The sequence below is a fragment of the Mustela nigripes genome, chromosome 15 (genome assembly GCF_022355385.1).
Source record: "Mustela nigripes isolate SB6536 chromosome 15, MUSNIG.SB6536, whole genome shotgun sequence".
NCBI lineage: Eukaryota > Metazoa > Chordata > Mammalia > Carnivora > Mustelidae > Mustela > Mustela nigripes.
In genome coordinates this window covers 20217374-20236576 of record NC_081571.1, presented here as the reverse complement: position 1 = coordinate 20236576, position 19203 = coordinate 20217374, and the positions used below count along the sequence as shown (strand labels likewise).

The 19203-nt window shown below is 40.5% G+C and overlaps 1 pseudogene; it reads right to left on the bottom strand.

Moving 5' to 3' along the window:
• Window positions 1-1765: 1765 nt before the first annotated feature.
• The window catches only part of LOC132002639 (heterogeneous nuclear ribonucleoprotein A3-like), an 84928-nt pseudogene continuing 67490 nt past the window's right edge, over window positions 1766-19203 (bottom strand).

The following is a 19203-nucleotide window of genomic DNA, read 5'->3' as shown; positions in this document are numbered from 1 at the left end:
GTCCAATTCTGATCTCCACAGAGAGAATGGCTGTGCCCATCCATAGGTTTTGTGAGACCCAGGATGCCACAGAGCATGCCAAGGGAAGAAGAGTCCTCTTAAGATGGCAGTTCATGAAGATTCAGTGAGCAGTGTCTGCGTAGCATCTGCAGTACAAAAGACAGACACTCTCCAAAATGAGTAATAAGGGCTCTGGAGCAAGCAGCAGATGTCCCAAAACACACAGCTCAGGGGAAAAGGAAATTGGGGCATGCCGGGGGCCATACTGGAAATTGTCTCTTGGACACCTTACTTCAGGGTTATCACCAGTTTCTTAATAACAAGGGAGTAGAAATTGGTTCCATAATCCATTATATATCCTTTTTAGTTTACCACATGTAATAATCTTTGTTGAATGTTCACTCTGTGTTAGGGGTCATCTCATCAGACTCTCACAAGTCGATGCATCACTGAAGAGGAAACTGAGGAACAGAACGGTCATAGAGTGTCCTCAGTGCACACTGAGAGGCAAACACAGCTCTATCGGACATAAAAGCCAGTCCCCTTCTCTGAACACACAGTTCTCCACAGAAGACATGCTTTATCCTTCCAGTCATTAGCAACCAATTCTTCATTGGCTTTTGTAATTCCCAAGTTAAGCACACCTCCAGGTATCATGCACAAGACCCTCTACTGGTAATCATCTTCCTAACCATACAGGAAAGAAGAACCACATTTTGTCTTTTTTTTTTTTTTAAGATTTTATTTATTTATTTGACAGACAGAGATCACAAGTAGGCAGAGGCAAGCGGGGGTGGAGAGGGGGAGCAGGCTCCCCACTGAACAGAGAGCCCAATGCAGGGCTCGATCCCAGGACCCTGAGATCATGACCTGAGCTGAAGGCAGAGGCTTAATCCACTGAGCCACCTAGGTGCCCCCCACATTTTGACTTAATGGGCTTAATTCTATCTGGATATATTTAGGGTAAGCAGAGTCCAGTTTGCCCAGGACAATCTTGGTTTATATGTCTTTTTTTTTTTTTTTCAATTCTGAGATTTTTTTCATTTGAAGTAAATCTTAATGCTATTAAATTCACAAATATACTAATTTAAACACCCAATTCTATTTATCTAAAACACACATTGCAAACCTACAAATATCTATTCTCTCCACATGTCAGAGCCCATTCATTTCATGGTTTGGAAATGGGGAGAATAGATTCCCCTTAAACTGCAGGTCAGCAGGTGTTTCTTTACAGTTAACCTTAGCAGAATCCATACAAAATAGTAATTGACAATGATCTTCTTTACTTTTTAACTCACAAGGAAACACCTTCAAAACTGCATTTTGTTAAAGTTTCTGTACTAAAATGTAGAAAAACTGAACTACACAAATATTGAAAAGTTTAAAATTTCTGAATTTTTTATTCCTGGTACCACTACCACAATTACAGGGCAATATAATGATGTAATGAAAAGAAAAAGAAAAAGAAAAAGCCACAACAGACATTGTACAATCAAACGTACATCTGATTGACAATACGTTGCATCAATCAATTGCTGTGCTTTTTGCAAACTGTGGCTATGACAGTCCTGAGCAAGAAGGCTTTCCTGTTTAAGCTGCAGTAACTTTTCTGACTATGGATCATTGTTCCTTCTGTGGCATATTTTTACAGTTCCTCTAATGCATTTGGGACGATTGTCTCAAAGTAACTTGTAGCTTTCCTGACAACTCCTCGCGCTCTCTCTCCTGCTAAGAACTGTAGCCCTTTTATTCTGAAATTTGTTTAGAACCTTCTCCTACCATATCCACTGCTTCCACCACCAGATCCATAACCACCACCATAGGGACTGTCCAAGCTTCTTCCACCAAAACTGCCCCCCTTCTTGGGTTCATAATTAGATTGCTATTGTCCACTATCCTTTCCAAAATCATTATAGTTCCCACCTCCAAAATTTCCTTCTTCACTGTAACCATCATATCCTCCACCACAACCTCCATATCCACCTCCTTGGTTCCCATATCCTGGTCCACCACCACCATAGCCTCCTCTACTCCTATAACCAGGACCGCCACCATAGTCGCCACCATCACCTCCAAATCCATTGTATCCACCATCACTTCCCCCGTAACTACCTCTCCTGCCACCACCTCACCACCATAGCCTCCTTTTCCACCAAAGTTTCCACCATGGCCAAAGTTACCACCACCTCCAAAGTTTCCTCCACGACCCATGAAGTTGCCAGACCCACCTCCATGACCTCTCTGTGATCCAGCAGACTGCCTATCTTGTTCAAAAAGGGCCCTTTTCACTTCACAAGTATGCCCATGAATAATGTGGTGTTTCTGAACAACAATTTTATCAACTGCATCCTGGTCATCAAAAGTTAAAAAGGCAAATCCTCCCTTTTTTCCACTCTGCCTGTCTTCCATAATTTCTATGGTTTCAATCTTGCCGTAGTGGTCTCTCAAATTATATTCTTCTGTATCTTCTTTAATCCCACCAACAAAAATTTTCTTCACTGTTAGGTGGGCACCAGGCTTTACAGAATCCTCTCTAGAAACTGCTCTCTTTGGTTCTACTACCTGCCCATCAACCTTGTGTGGTCAGGCATGCATTGCTCTATCCACCTCTCCAACACCAGAGAAAATTTCTCCCCATCCATCGATGTTGGGCTTGCTATTAGTTTCCTTTGGTCAATGGCATGAAAGCAGGTAACAGGAAAGAATTTTGAAAATCTCATGAACTTTTAGTTTTGTCTTCTCACGCCTCTGCCCTTGCCATGGGAAGAAACTCCCAGGCTGTCTGCTGGGTCCATGAGGAGCAGGAAAGGCTTGTGAATAGACCTACTCCTAAGCCCATCTCAGATCCACTGATCCTCACTGAGCTATAGGGCTGAAGAAATGGTTACTGTTCATTGATGTTAAGATGTCTTTTGGTACTTGCTATCAGAAACTACTAATAGGGTTTATTTGCTATAGGGTTTATAGGTATACATAGGGTTTATAGGTATATATCTGATAGGGCTGTGTGTTTCTCTTTTGTAGTATTTACAGCAGCTGTAATTTTACAATTATTAGGGTTATGATGTAATAGACATATCTTTCCGGAAGTACAGCATGCCCACAGTAACCAACATACCCTCTCACTATCCCCCAGTACAGTCTGATAGAGCAGGCACCCAGTAAACAATTTCTTAAAAAATATAAAGGAACTAAAGGCCCCTCCATGAGCAGGTATATGAATAATATACTTTCAGGATAATGTCCTGACTACTTTCAGGACAATGAATAATGAAGAAATAAAAAAGATTAAATTTTCTAACTTTAAAAGCGTCAAATGGTGAGTGACGAAACTTGTGTCATCTTTAAAAAGCCGGTTCCCTGGCTAGGATTGTTATTTGGACTCTCCTGTCACCTGCATGCCAAAATCAAGAACAAAAGCTGTAAACAATCGCCTGTATTTACACCAGGAATCAGTGCTCCTGATGAGAAAGTCAACTGTCAGATTAGGTGAAGGCGAGATTGATTTTTTCGCACATTAATCACTAAAGTAAATCTATTTCCTCCTCCCCCGTTTCCCGCTCTTCTACCCCACAAGGGAGAAATGAAAAGAAAGGGAAGGAAGAATGTCTTTCCCATGAGTCTCACTAGATACACCACCAGGCAGGCTGAGTGTGATTGATGGGGGTAAACTATTAATGACCAGTAATGTTTTGGAAAAGAAGAAAAAGACTACTTTCAGGACAATGCTCCTCAGAGCTACAATTCTATGTCCAAAAATGTCAATTCTTGCCAGAATCTTGCACAAAAGAAAATATTTCTAAGATGCTCTTGAATGTTTTTTCAAAACATTCTTCCAATTCTTCCAAAACATTTCTTCCACATTCTGATTTTGTCCTCTCCCAATACAAGCCAATAAAAACACTACGTAAATTGATTTCTCCCAGGATAGTAGATGGTGACAGTCACGTCTTGCGCCCTACCTGCTGCCCAGACTCCGATCAGACCTCTACATGGGGTGGGGCCAAATTCTGCACATCATGTGCTCAATATCTCTTATGAGTCACAGTTAATATCAAAATTTCCAAGGCAAGGTCAGGTGCACATAAAATGCAGAACCCCCGGAAGCACTGTTTTTGGATACCAAGCATGTGCAGTGACCTGAGGATACCCACGCATTCCTCCGAGGGGGAAGAGAGGTGGATGGAGCTGTGACAATTGAGTGGACACTGTGCTTAGGTGTGGGTGAGGGAGAGACGATCTGGTTCCTTCTTTCAGTTCCTCATTCACTCATTTATTCCCCAGGATGCGCTCAGGGCCTTCATTGTGCTGGGCACTGAGGATGGAATGATCGACGGTCTTTCTGGGGAAGACTGAGAATGAAACTAGAAGGATCCATACACCTTGATAAGGGTGGGATAAGGGGTGAGCACAGGGCAGCGGGATCACATGGGTGATGAAGTTGACCTGGTTTGCGACTGGTCAGGGAAGCCCTGAATGAGGAGATATTTAAGCTGGTATTTGAAAGACAAGTGGCAGTTTTCCAAGGTGATCCAGGAGGAGAGAGGGTACTGTAGGCGTTCAAGTCTGAGATGCAAAGGCCGAGAAACAGGATGGAGAGACTTAGCTGTGGGATTCTGGGACTATAGCTCAAGGCAGGGTTGAGGTGAGGAACAAGCCTGAAGGAGACAATGGATGGGGCATCTGGGTGGCTCAGCGAGGTAAACGTCTCACTTGAGATTTCAGCTCCGGTCATGGTCTTATGGGTTGTGAGATTGAGCCCTGTGTCCCATGCTCAGTGGGAACTCTGCTTGAGATTCTCTCTTCCTCAGCCTCTGCCCCTAGTGCTTATGCTCTCTCTCCCTCCCTCTAAACTAAACAAATAAGTCTTATAAAAGAAGAAGGTGATGACGACGACAGTGGAGTGTATAGCAGGGGCCAGAGCATCTGAGTCTTTGCCGGGCTGTCTAACGAGTTTGGGGTTTAACCTGAGGAAAATGGGAGTCACAGAGGGTTTTTAATAGGGAATGGCATGACCAAGTTAGGGGAGTTAAGAGGAAGCAGTACATTGATTTTCCTGGGGTTCTCTTCTGTGTCTTATAGTCCTGGACATACAAAGTTAGTTAAATAAAAAAGGAAGAAGAGGCTTACTGTCTTGAAAAGGGTCCTTCTGCCCACAAAGGGGACAGGCACAACTCTAGCTTGCTCGCTCAGCTGAAATCGATAAGGCCATTTGAAGGCCACTGCAGAACATAGTGTTGAAGGGTCAGGAAGATAGCTGGAACAATAGTAAATACCTTACGAAAACTGATGGATGAAGGGGAGTTCTGAAACGGGACCCAGAAAAGCCACAGTGATGCCCCAACTCTTTCTTAAACCCAAAGATAAGACATAACTTTTTGCAGGAACATCGAAGGACATGAATGTTAAAAATAACGTACAATGTTTACTTTGTGTTACTACTCTGTGGAAACCAAATATCATTTTCATGGGTTTAGAAATGTAAAGATGAATTATATATAAGTTGTTCTGCCCTGAAAATGAGGTTGAGGTCTTGAGATGCGAAACATGAGAGGAAGTCCAAACCTCTGGAGAAAACTTTCCTCTGAACTTTCAGAAGAGGCATCAAAAAAATTATCAAAAGGGAAAAAAAGTTCATTATATCTTTAATGAAATTGATGATCTCTGGTTGTCCCCCCCCACCCCTGGTTGTTTTTAAGCTCTAGAATTCGACTCTTCTTTTTTATGGTGAGCAAGAGTATTGTAACATTTTAAAAGTGTTTTTATGCGGGTGCCTGGGTGGCTCAGTGGGTTAAGCCGCTGCCTTTGGCTCAGGTCATGATCTCAGGGTCCTGGGATCGAGTCCCGCATCGGGCTCTCTGCTCAGCAGGGAGCCTGCTCCTCCTCTCTCTCTGCCTGCTTCTCTGCCTACTTGTGATCTCTCTCTGTCAAATAAATGAATAAAATCTTTAAAAAAAAAGTGTTTTTATGCATGTTCTCTAATTTAATCTTTAATCATTATCTTTGACAAATTGTTATTTTGAGGCCTGAATGGAAACATACAACCCACACTGTCCAAATAAACGAGTATCACGAACATCTTCCTACCCCAACATAGATTCCTACAACCTAGAGCAACATCCAATTCATTTTTCTTAAATGTCGTCTTCTTTCAAAATTAAATAACAACTTCAAATACTTCCTTGGGGGATTGTAAGCAATCACCATATCCCATTCCACACAGGTCAAAAATACTACTTTCTGCCCCAGCTCCATTTTTCAAATCATCCCCTAACAAGTATCCACACTTGTTTTCTTTCTAAGGTCCCCACTGCTGGTTATCCCAGAAAACTCGCTACTTTCATTGGCTGATGGCACTGAGATATGAAGGAATTTGCAAAAAGATTACTCGCAAGTTGTGTCAACAGAAAAATAGCCCCCAAAGATGTCCAATAAATTATGGAATTAAGGTTGCTAATCAGGTGACCTTAAAATAAAGTTATTCTAGATAATCTGGGTGGGCCTGGTTCAATCAGTTGCAGGGATTTGGGAACAACGTGAAAGCTCCCCTGTAGAGGAAATTCTGCCTGTGGGTAGCAGATTTTAGCGTGTCCATGTGGATGAGATTTCCAGCCTGGCCTCGCTGACAGACTGCCCCAGACTACAGACTTGTCTCCTCCATCGCCAGACAACTGCAGGAGTCAATTCTTTGCAATGAACTGTTTAATATAAATCACGTAACAGTTCTGCTTCTTTAGCTGAACCCTGGCTGGTACCAGAGGTCAGGCAATTATTTGGTGACAGCCCATCGACCATTTTCCCAAAAGCGTAACCCTGTTTTATGAACCAGAATAATAAAACTCAATTTTCAACCCTGTGTAACAAATGACCTTAATATTGTTTGAGTGTCTATAAGAATGTAAGCTGTCTGGTTTCTCTACTGTAAAACCACTAAGATCTCTAGTTCCTTATATTTCTCCCGCTGAGCAGCAGGTGCAGTACAGCTAATAAACAATTATAAATAAATACTGTTTTGTTTTGGAAGAAAGTCCAGACAGAAGTAAAGTCATCTGCTGTCAGTATTAGAAGTTGGCACTTAGGGGCACCTGGGTGGCTCAGTGGGTTCAAGCCTCTGCCTTCGGCTCAGGTCGTGGTCCCAGGGTCCTGGGATGGAGCCCTACATCGGGCTCTCTGCTCAGCGGGGAGCCTGCTTCTCCCTCTCTCTCTGCCTGCCTGTCTGCCTACTTGTGATCTCTGTCTGTCAAATAAAGAAGTAAAATCTTACAAAAAAAAAGTTGGCACTTACACATACCTAAAAATGTGTGTGTAATTGGACAGTGTGTCCAATTGGGGCCCCGTGCATGCGCTGTTGAGTGAGCCAATTTTGAGTCAGCAGAGCACAAACAGAACGAGAATTGTAGACTAGCAGGAATGGTGAGCTCTTGGTGCATTCTCTGCCTTCCTCCATGCAGGAGCAGAGGTTTTTTCTCTCTGGTGAAGTTCTGTGAGCTACCACACCGTAGACTGTTGTGAGCTGTGGCAGGTCTGTGGATCAGAGCAGAAGTTTGATCCAAGGAAAAGATTGCCCTCTGGGAGTAAACCCGGTCTTCCAAACTGCTGGCTGCTTCAAGATTTGAGATAAATTGACTTGCTGATGAGGATTTAGGAGCTAGCAGTCGCTCTGGTGTCCTCAGAGTAGTGAGGAGTGGAAGCTACCTCTCTCAAGAAAATCATTTTTCTACCATTTTCCTCTTTCAGTCCTAGACCAGGCTTGCTGGGCTAAGACGATACTTTCATAGGTGGTCTCCTGAGATGGGGTGGTCATGGCATGGAGAACTACAATAGATTTCCTTCAAGAACTCATGACATAAAGTCTTGGAGATAAGTAAAAGTCTGTAAGTCTGAGGCTTGGGGAAAGTTAGTTTTGTTACGGGGTTGACAGAACTCACAGAGTTCTAATCCAACAACCAGTTGAATGGGGACAATCTTAGTTTGTGCCAATGGGTAGGTTTCTCCTTGAGCTGAGATGTTACTGTTATAATAATGAGGAATTGGAGGGGATCCTCCAATTGGAGGGGATCCCTCATTCTTCAGAGGCCCCTCTCTTACAGTGCTTATATTATATAGTAATTTTATCCCTACTTTAGAGTGTTGTGAAAATTTAGTTCATTATATATATAGTTTTGCCTGTGAAAACTTATTTGTATTAACCAAAATGGACAAGTATAGTTTAAGTTTTATCTGCACAAACTGCCTCATATAATGATTTTCACTGAGAGATTTCAGTGAAAATACTTAGGTATAATTTCCAGCTGAGATGGTTCCTAGAGAAAAGTATAAAAAACTTTCTATCAAGAAAGAGGGAACCCTGATGTCCAAAAAGATGGCTGTAGAACGTCTATTGAGAGACGAGGCTTCCAAGATCCCCAACGAGAATGGGTCTGACAGCAGGGCCTGCCCACCTAGGCAACTGGATGGATGATCTCATTCTTCTGAACCACACCTAACAGAACGTACAAAATTTCATAGTAATCTAGCCCAAGATGAGGCAACTTCATAGTCCCTTTTCCACCTCAGAACTCTCTAAGTTGACGCCTACGGTCCTCTGATTACCCAGAGCCTAAAACATCCCTTGACCTATCAAACAACAAACATCTTTTTAATTCTGTTCACCTGTAAATTTTATTGGGGACTATATTAGAGTTATTCAGAGAAACACAGCCCATAGACGATTAGATAGATAGATAGATGATAGATAGATAGATGATGAAAGAAAGAAAGAAAGAAAGAAAGAAAGAAAGAAAGAAAGAAAGAGAAAGAAAGAAAGAAAGAAAGAAAGAAAGAGACATATATTTTAAGGAACTGGTTCATTTATTTTAAGGAATTGGTTCATGCATTGTGGGGGCTGACAAATCCCAAATTTGTAGGGCAGCCTGGCAGGCTGGAAATCTGCTCCCAGCTTTATTGAGATATAATTGATACATTATATGGTGTAAGTTTAAGGTGAACAGTGTGTTAATCTGATACACATATATATTGCAGAACAGTTATGCTCACAGCATCAGTTAACGTATCTATCACTTAATATGATTACCATTTCTTTTTTGTGGTGAGAACATGTAAGATCTCTTCTTGACCTTATTCAGGTATATATGAAACCGTATTATTAGCTATAATCACTATGCTGTCAATTAGATCCCCAAATGTGTTAATCACGTAGCCAGAACTTGTACCCTTTGACCAGTATCTCGTTATTTCTCCCACCCCAATTCCTGGTAACCTTCAATCTACTCTCTGTTTTTCCAACTTTGGCTTTTTCAGGCCCCACATATGAGTGGCCTCAGATAGGACTTATCTTTTTCTGTCTGACTATTTCACTTTTGATGCTGCATTCTTGAGTCTGAAGGGAGTCTGGAGGGAAAATTTCTTCATTCTGGAGAGCTCTTAAGTCTTTTCTCTTAAAACTTCCAACTGAGGAGCACTTGAATGGCTCAGTGGCTTAAGCCTCTGCCTTCGGCTCAGGTCATGATCTCAGAGTCATGGGATCAAGCCCCGCATCGGGCTCTCTACTCAGCAGGGAGCCTGTTTCCCCCTCTCTGCCTGCTTCTCTGCCTACTTGTGATCTTTCTCTCTCGTCAAATAAATAAATAAAATCTTAAAAAAGAGGAAAAAAAACAACAACTTTCAACTAATTGGATGAGCCCCATTCACATTATGGAAGGAATTTTCTTTACCAAAGATCTACTGACTTAAATTTCAATCACATCTAAAAACATCTTCAGAGCAACATCAAGACTGCTGTTTGACCAAACAATGAGGTACCATAGTCTAGCCAATTTAACACATAGAATTTACCACCACAGAACCAAAATGTCTCTAGGAAAAAAAAATATAAAGTTTTAAAATTGAATTGGGGTTTTTAAAATCCAAGTCCAAGATGTTTGTAGAATGGAGGAAACAATTTTGGTTTGATAGCCAGATAACACATGTTCTAGTACCATTTTAGTCACTCTCTGGCTGTGTGACCTTGGGCAGGCACTTGACATCTCTGAATCTTGTCTCTGTGATCTATAAAATCTATAGGTTGGACTATATGCATTTGTTAATTCATTTTTTTTACATAGATGCAACAAAAACTTAATACATTTCTAAGTTAGGTCCTCCTGGGTCTCTGCTAGATATTAAAAGTTTTCTAGAGGTCTTCATTATAGAGACAGCTTAGTGAAAATTATTACCAAGATTTTGAAAAGTACAACAACACTTTTATTGCTGGTCTGTCTTGCCTTTTTTTTTTTTTTTAAATAATTTTCCTACCAGTGTGGAAAGCTTCTATTCCAAGACCTTTCTGCATAAAGAGCTGGAGGCTAGGATATAAAATATTGATTTTTGCTGAGTATAGCTCTTGCTTGAATGTGATGGGTTCTTTGGTTAATGTCTAATTAATGACAAAGCAGAGCCATATGGTTTAATGAAAAATATCATTAAAATAATAAAAATTTAAGTCACTTCCTGACCTTTAAACATCACTCTCAGAAAAGAAACATATTTTATAGCAATTTAAAACCACAAAAAGACGAATTAGACGTTTTAAAATATACTGCATTCAACAGCGTACTCTATTATACTTAAATATATTGAATAAAATAGTGAAATAAAATCTGAAATAAAATCGAACTTGGTTGACATGATTCCGCTCTCCTCTTCTGCCCGGCTCTGCTGTGAGAGGACTGGACACCGCTTGAGGGGGAGGGAGAGAAGGAGTGGAAAGGGGGAAGGAGAAATGGCAGCCACCTCATCTCAGGAAGTGGGGAGGAAAAGGGTGGGTTCCTCATTCCCTGTACTCTCCATGTCCAATATCCTCAGACAGGACCTATGAAATGGATGCCAACTAATAAAACCTTCCTGGAATCATGGCTGCTGTCCTGGGGAACCCAGACATTTTAGAACATGGAAATTCTCATCTGTATTGAAAATCACCACTGAGAATCCCAAGTTGCCACCGATGGATTTTAAACCTGCATCTGGGGGCATGGGAGTAGTCATTTCACTAATCCTTTAATGATGCATCTGTGTGTTTGAGGTAATTGAGCTTCCAGACTCTGTGTATGGCATTATGGTGGAGGGGTTAAGATGGCACACAGTAAGAAACCATTAATATATTAGTGTATACTATATAACAGTGTATTATTATATTTAAAGTTTGAATAGTTTAAGAAGTCACACCCATTCTCCCATGTAAATCCTTAAATTTATCTTAACATTCCTTTACATCCAGGACGATATCTCACTTGACATAAATCTCTTAGATTTGGAAGGGGAGGTAAAGGAGGAGTATTTTTAAATTCCTTAAGAGTCAAGCTTTGTTGCGTGGAAGTGAAGTCAAGATTTGAATTCCTATTTTTTAGATATTTGGTGACTTCATTATATAGACTATGCAGGTTTGGGGATAAGCACCCTACAAATATTCCAGGCCTTAACACCATGTGAGAACATTACAAGGTCACAGTTCTTCTCAATGCCCAGGTTTTTCTAGCCAGAAATTATCTTCCTTCAAAATGTCCCCCTCATCATTTCTGAGCATTCCCAGGTAACTATTTTGGGGGGTGATCAGGATTAGGTTCCATACCCGGCTCTCTGTCCTTTTGGTCAAGCCCCTCACTCTTGCTTTGATGCCCATGGCACTCAAGATATCATATTTCTTCTAACACGGTTGTCACGAGCCAGCAAGAACACTGGCCTTAGGGGGAAGGGGACCTCTCTTGTGCTTAGTGTCCAAAACATGAGGCCAACCCCTTCCTCAGTCCCCATAGCACAGCTGAAGCACAATTAGATCTTTTAGTTAGGTTTTACATGGTTAGTGTTCAGATATAGGAAGAAAAACTATCAAAGAAAAAAAAAGACAATTTTCAATTGCTACTAAAAGTGACTCCTTTCAGATCCCACAGACCCAAATGGACTTCAGAGTCTCCGCCAGCCTGCATTCAAGAGGCAGGTCTCTATTCCCACCTGCTCCACACTTTCTGACCAGCCCATCTTACTACTGATTGAAGCATTCCTATGTCTCAGAGTCAACAGCAAAACCTCCCTTCTTGGCTCTATGAAGAATGGGCCATGGTTTTTTCTCACCCTCATATAAACACTGCTCTTCATAATTGACTTCTTATGATGCAGGCTGTAAGAATATCTTTTGTTTTTTTATTTGTTAGGTGTATTTATTTTCAAATATACTTTGATTTTTAAAAATTATTATTTCAGAATAAACCCCACCCCAGTGTGTGGCTTAGTTCTTTGAGCATCATATGAGTCTTACATATGTACTTTTCCAAAGGCTAGGTTAATCTTTAAAAAACAAAACAAAACAAAACAAAAACAAAGGAAAACTTACCCTTTTGGAGGACTTCAGTCTTTTTCTCCAAAATGATATTAAAAAAATAAAATGTCTGTGTGTCTTTATTCTTTTCCCTTTATTGTGTCTCTATATTCCTGTAAACAAATATTCTTTGGAGAACACAAAGAACTCTACATAATTTAAGGGATTCTAATCCCCCACTTAAGGAAATTACTTAGTTCTGTTAAACACATACCTAGTTTATGTTACTAAAAATAGCTCTAACTTCTCAGCTTGGAGATTTATCTTCTTGCATTTAGTTGTTTCCCTAGAATACTAAATAGGTACTTAATTTTCCTTTTTTACCCCTCAGAATAAATGGAGAGATTTTCTTAAAGGTTAATTCATCACTTTAAGAAATACAAGCAGTTCGGGGAACCTGGGTGGCTCAGTCGGTTAAGCATCTGCCTTTGGCTCAGGTCATGACCCCCGGGTCCTGGAGTAGGGCCCAGCATTAGGCTCTCTGCTCATCAGGGAGTCTTCTCCTTCTGCCCTTCCCCCCAAATCGTGTGTGCTCTCTCTCTCTCTCCCTGCTCTCTCTCAAAGAAATACGATCTTTAAAAAAGCAAAAGAAATACAAGCAGCTCAAATTTTTCAAAATGAAGCGTTTCCAGATTAAAACAAGTATTTAATATCCTAACAGTCTCCTTCCTAAACATTTACCCAGAGAAATGAAACCAGATGTCCACACAGAGACTTATACAAGCAGGTTCATAGATGCTTTATTTGTAATAATTCAAAACCAGAAAAAAAAACAATTAAATGCTTGATGAATAAACAAATTACAATTAATAAATATAATGGAACACTTCTCAGCCATGAAAAAGAACAAACTGCTATTTTTACCCAACAACATGGATGCATTGGAAAAGCACCACGTTTAGAAAAAGAGGTCAAACTCTTCCAAAGGCTACATACTGAATTTAAATGACCTTTTGGAAATTAGGGACAGAATCTTAAATTAATGGTTGCCAGGAAAGGATATGGGGAGAGATGATTAGTTAGCTGATAAAGGGCATAAAGGAACTTTTAGGAGTGATAAAAATAGTCAGTATCTTTTTTTTTTTTAAAGATTTTATTTATTTATTTGACAGACAGAGATCACAAGTAGGCAGAGAGAGAGAGGAGGAAGCAGGCTCCCCGCTGAGCAGAGAGCCCGATGTGGGACTCGATCCCAGGACCCTGAGATCATGACCTGAGCCGAAGTCAGCGGCCCAACCCACTGAGCCACCCAGGCACCCCAAAAATAGTCAGTATCTTGATTGTGGTGGTGGCTGAACTCACTGAACTTACAAAGGGTGAATTTTCCTGAAGGTAAATATCTCACTAAACCTGACTTTAAAAAACTACATAGTGCATACACAATGCTAGAGCACCCTTTTGCATGTATTCTATCTTGGACTAGCTCCATTGAACTAGTGTTGGCCTATCCACTTAAAAGTGAAGAAACAGCCAAAAAAAAAAAAAAAGGTGAAGAAACAGCTTGAAGTAAATGGCCAATTAGGAAGTGAACATGTATCTGCTGATTTTCTGCCAAGTGCTAATGCCATTCTCCTACACTGCACCTATCAGTAGAGATGATTTTTTTTAAATTCACGATTTTTTCAAATGTCAAGCAGAGAGAGTCAATTATCATATGGTTTCACTTACTTGTGGCGCATAAGAAATATCATGGAGGACATGGGGAGTTGGAGAGGAGAAGGGATTTGAGAGAAATTGGAAGGGGAGGTGAACCATGAGAGACTATGGACTCTGAAAAACAATCTGAGGGGAATGAAGTGGTGGGGGGGGTGGGAGGTTGGGGTACCAGGTGGTGGGTATTATAGAGGGCACAGATTGCATGGAGCACTGGGTGTGGTGCAAAAATAATGAATACTGTTATGCTGAAAATAAATAAATTTAATTAATAAAAAAAATTCACGATTTTTTTTTTGCAAAAAGCGCTTAAAAAAGAAAGAAAGAAAAACTCACTCCAAATGTTCTTGTTCCAAAATAATCATTAACGTCAGACATTCTGGACATTTCTCCATGTATATTTTCAGAAAGAAGTATGGATGTATCCTTTCTTCCAATTGAGCAGCATTGTACCAAGAATGGTTCTAGGCCCTAAGGATAGAATTCAAGACAAAATCTTTCCTTTTTTGTGGAGCTTGTTCTGAAAAGGGAGATAAAAAAATTGTTTTAAAAAAAGTTATCGAAAATAATTTCAGATAGAAAAATTATATGAAGAAAGATGAAAATTGCTAAGAGAACAGAGAGCAATGGTGGGAGGAAGTATATGTTGACTGGTCAGCAAAAGTTTCTCTGTGAAGCTTTTTCTTTTGAGCAGAAACATGAGTGAAGTAATGGAGAGACCCAGGAGAACATTTATGGGAAGAACCTTTCAGGCTGAGGGAAGGTAAATGCAAAGGGTCTGAGGTGGAAATACACTTGGAAGGTCCAGTGTGCTGGAAACTGTCCCCCTTCTTAGAAGGTGCTCCCTTCACACAGCCTTGGGAAGTCTTCCTTTTTTTTTTTTTTGTAATATTGGACAGAGTGTCACACTGTTTAAAGTTCACTTTAAAATGCTTCAGTTTAGGGCGCCTGGGTGGCTCAGTGGGTTAAGCCGCTGCCTTCGGCTCAGGTCATGATCTCAGGGTCCTGGGATCAAGTCCCGCATCGGGCTCTCTGCTCAGCAGGGAGCCTGCTTCCCTCTCTCTCTCTCTGCCTGCCTCTCTGCCTACTTGTGATCTCTGTCTGTCAAATAAATAAATAAAATCTTTAAAAAAAATGCTTCAGTTTACCAGTATGATATTATGTGTGTGCCAGACAATTTATGCTTAAACCAGGGAGTGGTGCACTAATTCACCATTAAAAGCACCCAATCTAAGCCCCAATGGTCCTCAGCTCTGTCTCTTGGGAAAGCTACTACAAGCTGTTTGGAAACTGTATCTCCATTATAAAAAATATACTCTAGCCTACTAAGGGTCAGGAAAAACCAGTGACTTACTACCATGATGACTAGTGGAGCTCTCATGGATGAAACTAAAAGTTTGTTTTTTTTTTTTAAGATTTTATTTATTTATTTGACAGACAGAGATCGCAAGCAGGCAAAGAAGCAGGCAGAGAGAGAGGAGGAAGCAGGCTCCCCACTGAGCAGAGAGCCCGATGCGGGACTTGATCCCAGGACCCTGAGATCATGACCTGAGCCGAAGGCAGCGGCTTAACCCACTGAGCCACCCAGGCACCCCTGCACTTTGCTTTTTAACTTTCATAATATGTCTTGGTGTTCTTTCCAGTTCAGTAAATAGAAGGCTACTGTATTCTTTTGGCTATAGGTGCACAGCATTCCATTACATTGCGTATACAGTTTCTATTTTTTTTTAAGATTTTATTTATTTATTTGACAGAGATCACAAGTAGGCACAGAGGAAGGCAGAGAGAGAGAAGGAAGCAGGCTCCCCGCTGAGCAGAGAGCCCGATGTGGGGCTCCATCCCAGGACCCTGGGATCATGACCTGAGCAGAAGGCAGAGGCTTTAACCCATTGAGCCACCCAGGTGCCCCGAAACTAAAAGTTTTAATGGTAAGTGGATTTAAGTTACAAGAGTTCAGAGCCACCCTCTCTCTACTCTAGCCTAAACTGCCTATAAGTATATGGCGAAGTTTCTAACCTACATGCAAACATGGTGCCCTAGACTTACCCTTTAATGGTCTTCTACTTGGGGAATGGTTTAGAATGGTTTTGGGTTTAGAATGGTTTTTGACTGCACTGTGCAGACAAAAAAGCAGAGAACTTGGCCTCTGATGGTTGTCCTATCTTTCTGAAATGAAACTTTCAGTGTTATCTGATCTTACAAAACATTTGTATAAATATTGTGTGTCTGCTTGCTAATGAGTGGTTAGTCTAATAAATGTGGTCGTATCCTCAGTACAGGGGACTATAAATGTTATTAAAAGAGATCATATGTATTAGCTCTATACTACGTGTCAGGTATGGCGATATGCTCTGAAGAAAATGAAAAAAAAAAAAAAAAAGAAAAAAAATGACATAGTTACCATTCTCCTGGAAGGACCATTCAGTGACAAGATCAAAATTTTAAAATTTGCATGAGAAATTATTTAAAATTAATGAAGTGCTAAGAAGCAGATATTCAGCAGACCAAGAGGGCGTGTAACAGGAAGATAAGTGAATAAAGGAATAGGAAGGAAAATTTACTTACAGAACGTAATTTAAGGTATAGTTATTTATTATTATGTTCAATAGCTGAGAGTTACAGTCCTTGGAAAAATAGGCAAAAGTACTAACCATCTTTTTGAAAATATGAGAGAGAGGTCTAAAGAGCCTTGTATTTTTAGTCATTAAGATATACCCCTTTCTAATGCCTCGACAAAAGGTTTACAGAGTGACTAATCTAGACAGTGCTGACATGAAGCCAAGGTAAATAAACATAAAAGGGTTGTAGCCTGGTGTCTGGTATCATACAGAGAGATTCATCTATCAAGTGGTTGTTTAGTCTGCAGATGCTAGGGAACCAACGTGACAGAACATAAAATGATATTTTTACTGCAAAGTTATTGATGGATGAGGAGACAGAATACTAGAATGTCAGAGCTGGAAGGGGTTCTAAGAATATGAATGACTTATCCAACTTTAAGCCTTAGCTGAGGTAAATTGGGCTTCCTGATCAGAGCTTCCCATCCTGTGCTTACCTCTCAACAGCACAGTGGAGGCCACAGCCTGAGACGGAGGGGACACACTAAAACCCAGAGCACACAGGAGGGGTCCTGAAAATGGTCACTGCCATCTTGGATAAAGGATCACAAGGCTCTATCTGGGTATTTTCTTTGTTTTCCTCCATCTTCCAAGTTCTCTATAATGAGAATATCATAATAGCAGCTAAAATGTATGAAGATTTCACAGTGGGCCAATATTATGCTATTCATTTAATTCTCAAAATAGCCATATAAAATAAAAGGATGCTATTATCCCAATTGATCATGTGAATCTTGCTGAAAGTTAAGAAAGACAAGAGTCCCAAACTATGGAACTCTTGTAAAACAGAGCTTGGATCTGAATCTCTGTCTGTATTTAAGCTTGAGCCACAACTACTGTATATCATTCTTTTAAAAAAATGTATTTATTTGCGAGAGAGAGAGCATGCATGCAACAGGAAAGAGCAGAGGGAGAGGAAGAGAGAGAGTCTTCAGCAGGTTCCACCTTCAGCACAGAGGCTGATGCGGAGCTTGATGTCTGGGCTCTGAGATCACAACCTGAGCATAAGCCAGGAGTCAGATGCTCAACCAACCGAGACACCCCGGCACCCCAGCACGGTATATTATTCCAAAAAATAAAGATAATTTAATTTGGAAATATTTTGCATTACAGGGTTTTTTTTGGCTTAATAAAACTTACTTCAGACAAAATTATTTATGGTATAGGTTTGGTTGTCTTCAGCAGAATGATGTTACAAAGAGTGATCAGAGTTAAGCAAAACATTAGAGCTATCCAAATTCATTTGTTTAATCTTTTACAGACAGAAGAAATACACGGTCCTAAGAGTGAAGGAGAAAATGCAAAATTTCATCATGTTCAAAATTTTATCAGCATGTAGAAAATATAATCATTTCTTAGGATCCTTCTGAATTCAAAGGGCTTTAGATTCAGACAGAACATATCTGCACATCTCCTGAGAAACAAAGAAAGGTAAAGTCAAACCAAGTAATGTATCTCAGTGGTAGTTAAGGACCAAGCCAGCAGAGAATAGCTGAAGTGAGCAACCAGACTAGTCGTCTCTCCAAGCTTGGAGCCATGATATAAGAACAATGAAAGAGCTCCATGAACTTTCCCAAGTATCCTTGCTCTGCTTGCAAAACAATGTTAGCAGCAGCAAGAAATCTCCCATGACCTCTTTTAGTCACTACTCCACCCACCATAGATTATTTGTGCCTGTTTTTGGACTTATATAAATAGAATCATACACTATGTACTATTTTTTAATCTTACTATTTTTAAAATTATTTTATTTTATTTTATTTCTTTTCAGTGTTCCAGAATTCATTGTTTATGCACCACACCCATTGCTCCATGCCATGCGTGCCCTCCATAATACCCACCGCCAAGCTCACCCAATCTCCCATCCCCATTCCCTCCAAAACCCTCAGTTTGTTTCTCAGAGTCCACAGTCTCTCATGGCTCATCCCCCACTCCAGTTTCCCCCAACTCCCTTCTCCTCTCCACATCATATGATTTTGCTTACTTGGAGCATAAGGAATAACGCTATGTACTATTTTGAAACCGGTTTCTTTTTATTTATTTAATATTTTCAAGATTTTATTTATTTACTTGAGAGAGAGAGTGAGTGAGAAAGAGAGAGAGAGAGAGAGCACAAGAAGGGAGAGAGGCAGAGGGAGAAGCAGAGTCCCCGCTGAGCAGGGAGCCTGATGTGGGGCTCGATTCCAGGACCCTGAGATCATGACCCAAGCTGAAGGCAGAGGCTTAACCACTGAGGCACCCAGGTACCTCAAGACTGGCTTCTTTCAATTGACATTATGTTTGTGAAGTTCCTCCATATTGTGGGTGTTTCTTTTTTATTCTGATTGCCTGATTTCCTCTGTGTTAATATTCTACAGTTTATCTATTCTAGTGTTGATAGGCATTGGAGCAGTACTGACATGAACATTCTATTACTTGCCTTTCAGTGAATGTAACTATGCACGTTCCCTGTCTATACATCAAATAGGAGACTCGCCGAGTCATAGATGTGTATACAATCATCTTTAATAGAAACTGCCAAACAGCTTTCCAAAGTCAATTTACAATCCCCTCAGCAGTGTGGGAGGGTTCCAATTACTC